Source organism: Podarcis filfolensis (assembly GCF_964270895.1).
Source record: "Podarcis filfolensis genome assembly, chromosome: 11".
In the NCBI taxonomy this organism is placed as follows: domain Eukaryota; kingdom Metazoa; phylum Chordata; class Lepidosauria; order Squamata; family Lacertidae; genus Podarcis; species Podarcis filfolensis.
In genome coordinates this window covers 8,588,133-8,602,161 of record NC_139613.1, presented here as the reverse complement: position 1 = coordinate 8,602,161, position 14,029 = coordinate 8,588,133, and the positions used below count along the sequence as shown (strand labels likewise).

The following is a 14,029-nucleotide window of genomic DNA, read 5'->3' as shown; positions in this document are numbered from 1 at the left end:
TGGATGTTTTTTATTGGAAAATCAATAAAAATGATTTAAAAAAAAAAATCTGAAGGGCAGTCACAAGGAAGATGGAGCAAACTTGTTTGTTTCTTTGCTGCTCCAGAGGACGGGACCCCCAACCAATGGATCCAAGTTATGAGGTGAACCATTAGGAAGAACTTTCTGGTGGTAGGAGCTGTTTGACAGTGGAATGGACTACTCTGGGAGATGGTGGACTCTCCTCCTTCAGAGGTTTGGATGGCCATCTGCCAGGAATTCTTCAGCCGGGATTCCTGCATTGCAGAGGATTGTTCTAGGAGTCTAGTAAGCTTCGCTTTCAATCTGAGTTTTTATTAAAGAAAGCAAACAAATGGCCTCGTGAAAGCCCCTAAATTTATTGAGACAAAAAAGATGCAGGTGTCCATAATCCCTGTTAGGCCCGTACATAAATCTCCAGTCCCCCATTTCCCTGGCTTAGTTTTAAGGAATCCTTAATCAGAAAGTCTCAAGAGGCTTGACACCTCTTGGGTGGTCCTAATCTCATTCAGCCTTCAGGTAACCTTTGCATAACCTCCCATTAAGCCTAAATTAAACCAAGCAGGACCTGCCTTCCTCAGGAAAATATCCCCCGTCTCCTGGCCAGATGAGATATTGGGGAAATGGGTGAACCTGTCAGTCTCTCTCTCTCTCGTTCTCTTTCTCCATTTCCACTTCAGTTTGTGGGTTAAACCACAGAGCCTAGGGCTTGCCAATCAGAAGGTCGGCGGTTCGAATCCCCGCAACTGGGTGAGCTCCCGTTGTTTGGTCCCTGCTCCTGCCAACCTAGCAGTTCGAAAGCATGTCAAAATGCAAGTAGATAAATAGGTACCGCTCCAGTGGGAAGGTAAACGGCGTTTCCGTGAGCTGCTCTGGTTCGCCAGAAGTGGCTCAATCATGCTGGCCACATGACCCGGAAGCTGTACGCCGGCTCCCTCAGCCAATAAAGCGAGATGAGCGCTGCAACCCCAGAGTCGGTCACGACTGGACCTAATGGTCAGGGGTCCCTTTACCTTTACCTTATTTATTTAATCCTCATGAAAAGTCACCCGCATTTTAGTGTGAATTTCTCCTGATACACACACGTTTGTATGCAATTTTACCCAATATACACATTTTTTCAAGGCAATTTCCCGGAAAACAATGTGTTTTTCAATGTTATTATCACTAATACAGGCATTTTTGTACCCATTACTTGAGTAGAGAACTGTGCTGCAAAATTCAGAGAAGTGCAAATTCTGAAGGATGCCTAATTTCATATTGTTTCAGAAAATGTGGATCGATCGGGTAGGTCCAAACCTAGTCCAAACTTTGGAGAGTACATTCTTGTTTCCTGAAGTTCTACCATTACAATTGGTTGTGTTTCTGGGCAGTTTCACTAGCTAGTTGCTCACCTCCATACGACCCCAGGTTTCCAAAGTGTGGCATCCACCACTTGCCCCTTTCCCTAGCTGAACTGTTGTGGTTGCTAGACAAGCAAATAGGTCTGAGCGGAAGCTGGCGAGTGGCTGCAATAATGAGTGGCTGCTTGTTGCAAAGTTTCTGGGGTCTCCCTTAAGCAAGGAAGAAACAAGGCTGTGCCCCTGTACATGTCCCAGGGCAACAACATCAGAGAGGGGCCAACCTGCTAGGTGAAACTTTGCACATTTCCTCACATTATTTCCTGCTTCCTTCCACTCAGATTTCAGATGGGTACCTCTCCTACCTGAAGATTAGGAGGAGATTGAGGCGAAAGTAATAATAATAATAGATTTTATTACTCAACTAGAGCCAGGGCTTTCTCGGCTGCAGCTCCAATCTGGCGGAACGCTCTGTCCCAAGAGACTAGGGCCCTGCGGGACTTGACATCTTTCTGCAGGGCCTGCAAGACAGAGTTGTTCCACCAGGCCTTTGGTTAGGGCGCAGCCTGACTCCCTCCTCTGGCAACCTGCACAGAATTTTGCTTAACGGTTGCCATTAATTTGATCTTAATTAATTTTTATAATGAAATGTTTTTAGAATGTTGGATTGTTTGATTATTTGATTGTTGTTAGCCGCCCTGAGCTCGGCTTCGGCTGGGGAGGGCGGGATATAAATAATATGTATTATTATTATTATACCCTGTCCTCCCCGCTCAGGGCAGCTAACACCAGTAAAATTACCGTAAAAACATAATGGGGGGGAACCAATTTAAAATACAGGTTAAAATGCAATTTAAAATGCAGACTCATTTTAATAGTAGCCCATAGATCAAAACCATAAGGGGAGGGAAACATAAGGGTCAGACTGAGTCCAAAAGAAAGGGCAGGTGGAACAGCTCTGTGTTGCAGGCCCTGTAGAAATATGTCAAGTCTCACTGGGCCTTGAATAAAGATGGGGCACCTCTGAGCATGTGCAGTGTGCTACACTAGCCACCAAGTACCATGGACACCCTCCAGACGCCAGGAATCAGGGAATATAGCTTGAATCCTTATAGAAACTGAAATTAAGTAAGGAGCTACCAAGAAATGTTATATATTCTCTTTACTTCTCCATCCCCCCGCACTAAATTGCTGGTGATGCTAAGGCCTAGCTCTTACTCGGGTGATTAGAGTGTGTTTGGACTAAACCACATCAAATTGCCGGGAGCGGGGTGGTGGTTCACCTCACTGAATGCTCCTCCATCCAAGAAAAATCCCTGCACTGAGAAATCTAGAGTGTCAGTGAGAAAGCAAGGCTCCATCTGGTACGTAGACTGAGACTCTATCTGCCTGCGGACTGCCTCACCAGAGTGATGCATGCTCTGGTTATCTCTTGCTTGGACTACTGCAATGCGCTCGGTCCAGTATATCTAAAGGAGCGTCTCCACCCCCATCGTTCAGCCCGGACACTGAGGTCCAGCTCTGAGGGCCTTCTGGCGGTTCCCTCGCTGCGAGAAGCCAAGTTACAGGGAACCAGGCAGAGGGCCTTCTCGGTAGTGGCACCTGCCCTGTGGAACGCCCTCCCACCAGATGTCAAAGAGAAGAACAACTACCAGACTTTTAGAAGACATCTGAAGGCAGCCCTGTTTAGGGAAGCTTTTAATGTTTGATGCATTACTGTATTTTAATATTTTGTTGGAAGCCGCCCAGAGTGGCTGGGGAAGCCCAGCCAGATGGGCGGGGTATAAATAATAAATATTATTATTATTATTATTATTATTATTATTATTATTATTATTTAGGGCTCTTCTTTCTTACATGCTAGTTTTCTATATGCAGAGATTTGGGTGTTGTTTTAATTTTACAGAACTGCATTAACACGTGTGAGTCCTCATCTCCACACTTAGCCCTGCGATGAGAACTGGGCCATACTCAAGCCAAGGTATTGCACAAAGCAAATGGCTCTGGCTGTATCTTATTCATTCAGACCTGATGCAGGAGCAGCTCTAGCTAATGGCCACCTCATTCCATTTGGCTTCCCTTCTCCTGAGGGACAAGAACATGCAAAGCACAGGGCCAGGAGGGTGCTGATGATCCGAGGGTGCTCCCTCCCCTCTCTCCCTCCTGGTTTCGCACACGGAACATTTTGAAAATCCCTTTGCCTCAAAGCCACCTCTCTGAAGCAACCGGGGGAAGGGCAGCGCTCAGGAATTGTTCAGCTGCTTGCCAAAAAAATAAAAGTGGAGAGAAGAGAGCCCTAATTGGGGACTGAATATCAAATGTTCTCCCGCTGCTTGCCTCGTGATGTGGTTTCATGCCGGGGAGATTCTGCATTGCTGCGGCCCTGGAAGAAAATCTCTTTTTGCAGGTAAAGGAAAGTCTTAAAGGATGGGGATGCAGAGAGCTGCTTTGTAGCAAGCCGGACCACTGGTCCATCTAAGTCACAACTGTCTGACGGATTCTGCAGGGTCTCAAGGAAAGGGATCCTTTCCATCATCTGCTACCGAATATCAGCGTAGGAGAGGGAAATTTTCACCCAAGACTTTTGCCCCATTGCAACACAAACATCTCTGCGATTCAGCAGCGTGAAAGCCGTTTGCCCATTCAGAGTGAGGGCCGGAAGCACAACCCTCGCTCTGAACTGGATTTGTGACGTCATAAAAAGCCCCCTCTGGGCACTCAGCCATGACATGGTGAGGGCAAACATGTGTGGAGGGGTGGGCATATGTATGTACGGTATGTCAGCCACACGCCCTTGGCTCATTTCCCTTTTGAATATGAGAAGGCCTATCAGTGCATTCAAGGAAATGTCCTTTCAAACTCCGTTCAGACTTGCAACAAACATCTCTCCCATTCAGCGATGGCCCTTCCCCTTGCTGTTTTAGCCCTAACCTTCCAGAAGACCACGGGCATGTGTTTCTGATTTCTATTTCCCTCTACACAACCCTGAGGACTACAAACTTACATTTTTCAGGAACAAACCCTGTGACCTTCAATATATGGCACATTCCAACTTGAGATCCTTTAAACTGAGGGTGCACATCTCCCTCATCCTTCCCAATCTGCTTTGGGGGTTAAGGACAGATTTTTTTTGGGGGGGGGTCAGGCGTGGAGAGGGGAGCAGTGCCATCGCACAAGCAACAATCCAAGTGCTGGCAAAGCTAGTTAGTTGAATACTGGCCTGAAATTTTAAATCAATGACTTAAAAGATCAGTTATAGCAGTTGTGGTCATATGATTAACAACATGGCTTAAAAAGGAAGGGTGATCGCCGAAGAATGGATGCTTTTGAATCATGGTACTGGAGGAGACTCTTGAGAGTCCCATGGACTACAAGAAGAACAAACCTCTCCATTCTGAAGGAAATCAGCCCTGAGTGCTCACTGGAAGGACAGGTCCTGAAGCTGAGGCTCCAATACTTTGGCCACCTCATGAGAAGAGAAGACTCCCTGGAAAAGACCCTGATGTTGGGAAAGATGGAGGGCACAAGGAGAAGCGGACGGCAGAGGACAAGATGGTTGGACAGTGTTCTCGAAGCTACCGGCATGAGTTTGACCAAACTGCAGGAGGAAGTGGAAGACAGGAGTGCCTGGCGTGCTCTGGTCCATGGGGTCACGAAGAGTCGGACATGACTAAACAACTAAACAACAACCACATATTGCCTTGGTCAATACCTAAGAAAATACCTAACTGTCCAAACATTTGGGTGGATCACTCCAATGTTGTTTTGCTGCTTCAGAAGTAATGACAGACGATGATTTGATCAAATGGGAAGGCAGTGCAATTCAGCTACGTGCACAAGAGGGCAATTTGATTTTTCCAAACTATGGTTCGGAATGTAAAGAAAGAACCATGGTTTGTAAAACTGAAAATGTTACTTATTTTATTTAAGACACACTTTCCCTCCAAGGAGTTCAAGCAGCATACATTGTTCCTTCCTCTTACTCTTTCACCTTCACAACTACCCTGTGAGGTAGATTAGGTTGAAGGACTGTGGGTTATGTACAACTACAATCTACTCAGGGCTGATCCATTAAAATGAATGGGCCACAGTTCGCCAGGTCTGGGGATGAGCAAATTTACTGATTTTTGTTTCTCCCAGTTTCTTATTTTTACCAGTTTTAAGTTCACTTCTCCACAGTTCCACATCATTTTGCTCTTGTTTCTTAAAGTCAGCATTAAATATTTGTCAGCATATTAGTTTGAATTTCTCTTAATCTACACATTTTGTATGCAATGTTGCCTAATACACACAAAGCAATTTTCACTAACAGAAGGCATTTTAGCCCTATTTTCACCAATATATGCATTTGCATTTGCACACCTACTTTCCCCCCTGATCTATGCTTTTTGGCAAAAATTCCTTGGCTGGCAAACTGCATTGCAATATTCAAAGAAGCGTGAATCTTGAAGAGTGACTGTGTTTCGGTTTGCATATTGTTTTCCACAAGGTGTAAATTAGGTAAGTTTGCCTCTTTATGGGAACGGAACCACATTTCTCCATATCCCTTGCCATGACCCAAGGCCACCCGGTGAGCTTTGTGGCTAAGTGAGGATTTGAACCCAGACCTCGTGCCACACTCTGACCATTACACTACACTGCCAGGCAGGCACCAGTTCACCAGGCTCATCCGCAGAACCCAGACGGCTGATACTGTTCTCCTCTTCTCTCGCCCCGACTCAGCTCGCTGAGCTTTGCAGTGCTTCCGCCTTTCAAATTTTGAATATTTATGGCCTCTGCTAACCAAACAGCAAAGACATTTACTTTTCATTTCATGAAGAAACACTATTATGTCTAGTAGGAACCAGTCCTGGGTTATGGAATACGCTGAACACTAACAGGATCATCCGTTGGGTGTTTACTCAGATGTAAGAACCCCACTTTGTGCAAAGGAACTTACTTATAACTATGTGTGCACAGGACAGCGGACTTAGCTATAGAGTGACTGATCGTGGAAGTGTGCTGTTGGAAGGGACCCCAAGAGCCATCTAGTCCAACCCCTTTAATGTTCCTTACTAGCTTCGCACATGCACAGAGAAACTGAAACCTGCCTCGTAGGCAGAGAGAGTTAAGCCTTTGGAACTCACTGCCACAAGATGTAATAATTTTGACAGCTTTAACAGAGAGAGCCGGTGTGGTTTGCGGGTTGGGCTAGGCCCTGGGAGACTAGGGTTTGGTTCCCCACTCAGTCACGAAGCTCGCACAGTGAGTTCGGTCTGCTCAAAGGCTTGCTTATCCAGTCCTACTCAGAGTAGACCTATTCAAGTGGCTGGGCATGGCTAACTCAAACTGAACCTACCTCACAGGGTGGTTGTCAGGCTGAAACAGAGAGCAGAGAACCACCTTTAGAGAAGATTGGAAAACATGCGTTTTATTGGAGAACATGCCTTTAGAGAAGATTGGGAAACGGCTATTGAATATAAGGGAAATAACTGTGTGCAGCTGAAAACGCTGGCAGCGTTAAGGTAAATTCAACAGTGTAAATAAGTTTTGATGGAGGCAATAATGCAGTAGTGAATGGTATAGGTTGGTGGTTTTTTTTTTTGTAATATATGCAGAGAGAAGAAGGCAAGTCACTGATATCTTAAGGATGTAAAAACGAGTATTTTAAATTGTAAAACAGAAAATTTAATAAAAATTATATACCAAAACACACACACACAAAAACAGAGAACCGCCTTCACTGCCTTAAGCTCTTCAGAGGAAAAGTGAAATATATGTGAGTATGTATGTATGTATGTATAAATAAATAAATGGGAATTGGACTGATTAATGGCGGGCAAAGCTATGATGCCTATGTTCTCCCTTCGCCGTTCAAGGCCCTAGCGCTTCTAATAATAATAAATAAATAATAATAATATTTTATTTATACCCCACCCTTCCTGGTTTAAAAAACCGGGCACAGGGCGGCTAACAGCAAATATAAAACATTGACTAAAATGCTACTTAAAAACAGCTTAAAACAGCATAAAATACAACATAAAATGCAGCATGAATATCATTAAAATTCAAAAATTCAGGGGTTATTTGAGAGGGGGACCCTAGTCAGTAGACATCAAATGATCACCAGGGCTAACTGGCCAAGTTGGTCCTACTAGGGCTAGCAAGGAGACCAGGGAAGAATTTAAATGTGGAGTCCCAGAAAGGATTTCTTCATAGAAGAGGAAAGGGAAAAGGGAGGATCAGGCTAATTCAAATTGAAGGCCAGTTGGAATAGTTTTGTCTTACAGGTCCTGTGGAAGGAGATCAAGTCCTGAAGGGCCCTAGTCTCGTGGGACAGAGCATTCCACTGACGGAGCCGTCACTGAAAAAGCCCTGGTCCTGGTGGAGGATAGTCTGGCTTCCTTAGGACCCGGGACCTTCAAGCTATTATTATTCATGGACTTTAGGGTCCTCTGTGGGACATACCAGGAGAGGCGGTCCTGTAAGTATGAGGGTCCTAGGCCGCATAGGGCATTAAAGGTCAAAACCAGCACCTATACTCCACCGGAAGCCAGTTCAACTGGTACTGTACTGGGTGAATATGCTCCCATGGCAAGGACCCCGTGAGGAGCCTCGCTGCAGCATTCTGCACCCGCTGGAGTTTCTGGGACAGTTTCAAGGGCAGCCCCGCGTAGAGCGAGTTACAGTAGTAATACCAGTTGTGGAAATAGGAGAGGCGAGTGCTCTTGTGTTCGAATCCTGACTGTGGGTTGCCTCTGCTAGGTCCCTGACTTCTCAAGCAGGGCTCATACGTTCTAGGAATGATGGGTGGTTTCGGATTGCTCTTCCGGGTAGCATTCGCAAGCTGAAATTTTGAAACGGTCACTGCAACCGGTCTGCACGCAATCTGGTTCAGGGCAGGGATTTAAATCACCTGGATTTAAACCCATCTACCCTGATTTAACCTGGCGCCATCTGCCTGCGCAGCATGAGATCGTGCGCTGAGCTATGGATCCTCCCCCTTTTAAAAGGAAACCTGCATAGACCACCCGTCCCCCCCTCCCTCCCTGCTGTTATATCAGCTTGTCGGGGATTTGAATCCAGAATCTCACCCAAAGCACGAATTACATTCCCTAGAACAGCAAGCCGCGTTTAGATTACAACCCCCCGATGTTGCTGTAGCAACGTGAAGAAAATTGCCACAACTCACCAGTGCATCACAGCAGCCCATCTTTGATACTAGCCAGCTAGAACACACACACACACACACACACACACACACACACACACACACACAACTGCTAGAGTATTCAACAGTCAGAGTGGTTAAGTCTCTAATGCGTGGGCGTTCTGGAGCGGATTCACAGCCCTTTCACTTCATTAACACCTGTCACCTCTTACATTTGGCACTGCGCGCACTGAGTCTGGCTCGCCGGCGCCGCGGACTGCGAATGCATCACAGCCCCCTTGATGCCTGGGAAACATTTAATATAGATTCATAAAGCTGTGTGTGTGTGTTAGCGTATATCAGGGTACACCTGAGCATATTCAGAGTCTTCTTCACAAGGGTCCTAGGTGGGTCATAAGGAAAGGGTTAAATGAGTGTGACGTGATTGGCCAGTGGGACACCGAGGGGAGGAGTTAGAGTGAGAGTTGGAGTTGTGTGAATGTCAGTTGAGAGTTGGGAGTTGGAGAAGGAAGAGGGAGCATAAGTCTGTGGGTTGGTCGAGTTGTGTGGTGAGAGAGTGAGAGGAACTGTTAGGTGGAGTCAGATAGATAGTTGGGATAATCAGTTTGAAGTTGTTAGGAACATATAGGTCAGTAAAGAAACTAAGATTAAGAAACTGTCAAGAAAAATTAACTGAAACCATAAGCTTGTTCATGCCTATAAAAATAAACTTGATTATTTGTTAATGTTAACAACTGTCTGGACTCCGTGTGTACCCGAGAGAAACATGTTGGTGGCAGCGAAGAAAGCAATCACAGTGGTGGCACAGGGATCAATAGACCGTCAAAGGTCCGGGGATCCTGTGTGATCACCACAGGTGCGTGTATCTCATTCGTTTCAGCGCAAAGGGAAGACAGCGAGGGGAAACGTAAGCAAATGGATATTGTTTGCAGACTTAAAGTTATGACGGCGGCATATTTCAAATGGAGTCCTGCACTGCGAGGGGTTGGGCCCTGGGGCCCCGAGGGTCCCTTCCAAATCTACAGTTCTATGATTCTAGGATTCCCTTGGGAGCCAAAATCAAGGTGTCCATTTGCGACTTGGAAGGCGTTGAAAGAAGATTAGGCAAATTCATGGTTACAAACCACAATGGCTTTGTTCTGCCTTCGCTGTTAGAGGTACCAGTTGCAGAGAATCAGAAGCGGTGAGTGTGCTGTTGTGTTTAGGTTCTGTTTGTGGGTTCCCCACGGGGATCTGGCTGGACCCAGGTGGGAACAGGATGCTGTCTAGATGGGCCTATTCCCCGATCCAGCAGAGCTCTTCTTGTGCTATTTCGCTTTTGCAAAATTGCACCAGCAAATTTCGTCGGCAATTAACCACACTGCCTCCCTCCCTCCTTCCTTTGTTGTTTACATCCTTACTTCCGATTCTGAGCTCTGTGTGTGTGTCTGAGAACAGGCTAGTTCTATTTTTATGTCTCCCTTAGATCACGGAGTCACGCCAGCAACTTCTGGCTTGCAAGGAAGACTCTTGCTACAGATTGACTCAGTAAGTAACTGCAAGACGACTTCATTTGTCTTCCTCCTGCTATCTGCTCTGATGGGAGACAGAGACAGTCCACTGGGAACCGGCCGCCTCCGATCACTCCCTTGCTTATCGCAAAAGCTGACTGCGTACAACTGTTTTAGGCTCTCGTCCCAAGAGCTCTGCGCTTCCTCCCACGGCACCCCATTAAAAAAGGGCTCAGATAAAACTGGAATGTGCGTCGCGAGAGCTGGCCGGAGAAGTTTTTCTTAAAGCAACCAATCTTGGGGAAGGTGATAACCGATAGCAAGCAAGAGAAACACTACAGGGGCTGGAGGGAGCTATAAAGATCTCAGGTCTGTGTTGTTCCTTCTACAATCTCTAAAGCTGTTTCACAATCAGTCCCTCTCCCCAAGGAACTCTATAGGTCTGGGAGAGAAATCAGGGTCTCCTACGAATTCTCAGTACCTTTATTTATTTATTAGTTAGTTAGCTGTTATAAAATTTATAAAATTTATAAAATTTATAAAATTTATAAAATTTATAAAATTTATAAAATTTATAAAATTTATAAAATTTATAAAATTTATAAAATTTATAAAATTTATAAAATTTATAAAATTTATAAAATTTATAAAATAAAATTTTATAGACGCGGGTGGTGCTGTGCGTTAAACCAATTCTCAGCACTTTATTTATTAGTTAGGTAAAGGTAAAGGGTCCAGTCGTGGCCGACTCTGGGGTTGCGGCGCTCATCTCGCTTTACTGGCCGAGGGAGCCGGCGTACAGCTTCCGTGTCATGTGGCCAGCATGACTAAGCCACTTCTGGCGAACCAGAGCAGCACACGGAAACGCCGTTTACCTTCCCGACGGAGCGGTACCTATTTATCTACTTGCACTTTGACGTGCTTTTGAACTGCTAGGTTGGCAGGAGCAGGGACTGAGCAATGGGAGCTCACCCCGTTGGGGGGATTCGAACTGCCGACCTTCTGATAAGCAAGTCCTAGGCTCTGTGGTTTAACCCACAGCACCACCCGCATCCCTTTATCTATTAGTTAGTTAGCTGTTAAAATTTATACACTGCTCGGATGTATAAAAAAAGGGCAAATCTTCAAAGCGCGTTACAAAAATAATAAAAGTGTTCAGCAGAAACCAGTTAAGAACTACTATTTAAAACATTCAAAACAAAATTAAAATAAATGCTAAAGACCAGATTACAACACATGTCAGAGTTCTGCATGTCTAGAGAGGTTTGCAGGAACAAATTTGTTTTCAGCTGGCACCAGAAAGCATACAGTGAAGGCGCCCGGCTGATGTCAATAGGAAGGGAGTTCCAAAGTTTGGATGCTGCCGCAGTAAATATCACCTTCTTACAAGTGCAGAACAAGTATTATATGGCACTAGCCACAGTGACAGTACTGCCTTAAGAGAGAGTTTGGATTTGATATCCCGCCTCTCACTCCCCTTCAGGAGTCTCAAAGCGGCTAACAATCTCCTTTCCCTTCCTCCCCCACAACGAACACTCTGTGAGGTGAGTGGGGCTGAGAGACTTCAAAGAAGTGTGACTGGCCCAAGGTCACCCAGCAGCTGCATGTGGAGGAGCGGAGACGCGAACCCGGTTCCTGGATTACGTGACTACCGCTCTTAACCACTACACCACACTGGCTCTACAGTTCCCAGGATTCTTTGTGGCAACAACAACAACAACAACTTATTATTTATACCCCGCCCATCTGGCTGAGTTTCCCCAGCCACTCTGGGCAGCTCCCAATCAAGTGTTAAAAACAATACAGCATTAAATATTAAAAACTTCCCTAAACAGGGCTGCCTTCAGATGTCTTTTAAAGAGAAGATAGCTGCTTATTTTCTTCACATCTGAAGGGAGGGCATTCCACAGGGAGGGTGCCACTACCGAGAAGGCCCTCTGTCTGGTTCCCTGTAACCTCTCTTCCCGCAATGAGGGAATCACCAGAAGGCCCTTGGAGCTGGATCTCAGTGTCTGGGCTGAATGATGGGGGTGGAAACGCTCCTTCAGGTATACTGGGCCGAGGCCATTTAGGGCTTTAAAGGTCAGCACTAACACTTTGAATTGTGCTCGGAATTGTGTACTGGGAGCCAATGCAGATCTTTCAGGGCCAGTATTATGTGATCCCGGCGGCCGCCCCTAGTCACCAGTCTAGCTGCCGCATTCTGGATTAATTGCAGTTTCCGGGTCACCTTCAAAGGTAGCCCCACGTAGAGCGCATTGCAGTAGTCCAAGCAGGAGATAACTAGAGCATGCACCACTCTGGCGAGACAGTCTGCGGGCAGGTAGGGTGTTAGCTAGACAGCTGCCTTGGATGCAGAATTAACCTTCGCCTCCATGGACAGCTGTGAGTCCAAAATGTCTCCCAGGCTGCGCACCTGGCAGGCAAAGCCATGACCCTGGTGTAAAGGTCACATAAGAAGCCGCATTACCCTGAGTCAGGCCACTGACCCATGAAGCCCAGTATTGTCTCCTTGTAGCTCTTCAAGGTCAAGATCCAACTCAATACATGCCTGCTCACCAAGGCCTGCGGGTAATATTGATATTTTAGTTCGGTCATCTGCATTGTTTTTGCAATCGACTGTCTTGAAACCCTGGAGAAAAACCACAAATCCTCTACAGTGCCCAGATCAAGGGAAGTAATAGCATCACTCTATTTTGCCTTTGAATTATGGTGCTGGAGGAGACTCTTGAGAGTCCCATGGACTGCAAGAAGATCAAACCTATCCATCCTGAAGGAAATCAGCCCTGAGTGCTCACTGGAAGGACAGATCCTGAAGCTGAGGCTCCAATACTTTGGCCACCTCGTGAGAAGAGAAGACTCCCTGGAAAAGACCCTGATGTTGGGAAAGATGGAGGGCACAAGGAGAAGGGGACGACAGAGGACGAGATGGTTGGACAGTGTTCTCAAAGCTACCAGCATGAGTTTGACCAAACTGCGGGAGGCAGTGGAAGACAGGAGTGCCTGGCGTGCTCTGGTCCATGGGGTCACGAAGAGTCGGACACGACTAAACAACAACAACATTTTGCCTTGGCCAGACTACACCTGGAATACTGTGTCCATCTCTGGGCATCACAATTTAAGAAGGATATTGATAAATGGGAACGTGTGCAGAGGAGGGCAGCTAAGATGACCAAGTTCAAGGGTCTGGAAACCAAGACTTATATGAGGAATGATAGAGGAAGTTGGGTATATTTAGCCTGGATAAGAGGAGACTGAGAGGAGATGCCTTCAAATATCTAAAGGGCTTGTTTTTTCTTGCTCCAGAGGACAGGACATGAAATAAAAAATTCAGGTTACACGAAAGGAGATTCTGACTCAACACCAGGAAGAACTTTCTAATGTAAGAGCAATTCGACCGTGGAACTGTCTCCCTCAGGAGGTTGTGGACTCTCCTTCCTTGGGAGGTTTCTAAGCAGAGTTTGAATGACCATCTGCCATGGATGCTTTAGTTGAGATTCTTACATTGCAGGAGCCTGGACTTGATTTCCCTCAGGGTCTTTTCCAACTCTACAGTACTCTGATTCTCAGCAGCTTATTATGTTCCTATACTCACTCGATTTGGGGGGAAAGGGCCATAGCTTAGTGGTAGAGCACCTCATCTGCACACAAAAGGATCTAGGTTCAATTCATGGCATCTCCAGGTAGGGCTGGGAGACGCTGTCTGCTTGTAATGCTGGAGAGCATCTACCGGACAGTGCAGGTGATTCTGAGCTAGATGGACCAATGGCCTGAGTTCATATAAGTTTCCTAAGTTCCAAGAAATGAATCAGATAAATAACAGGCACGGGCGACTGTTATGTACTGAGCTGAATCCTAGAACAATAGGATCCAGAATGCAGCAGTCTGATTGGTCTGCAGGAGCCACCCAATCCAGCTCTAGGTGGAAGTGAATCAGCGACCAGATTGGTCTTCAGGAGCAGCCAATAAGACTTCTGGAGGAAGTGAATCGGCAACCTGATTGGCCTACAGGAAAAGCCCGGAATTAGCCT

At 46.1% G+C, this 14,029-nt stretch overlaps 1 protein-coding gene across 3 annotated transcripts in view; it reads right to left on the bottom strand.

Annotated features, from left to right (window-relative positions):
- The window catches only part of ARK2C (arkadia (RNF111) C-terminal like ring finger ubiquitin ligase 2C), an 87,367-nt gene that overhangs the window by 23,337 nt on the left and 50,001 nt on the right, over positions 1-14,029 (bottom strand). The window lies entirely within an intron of this gene.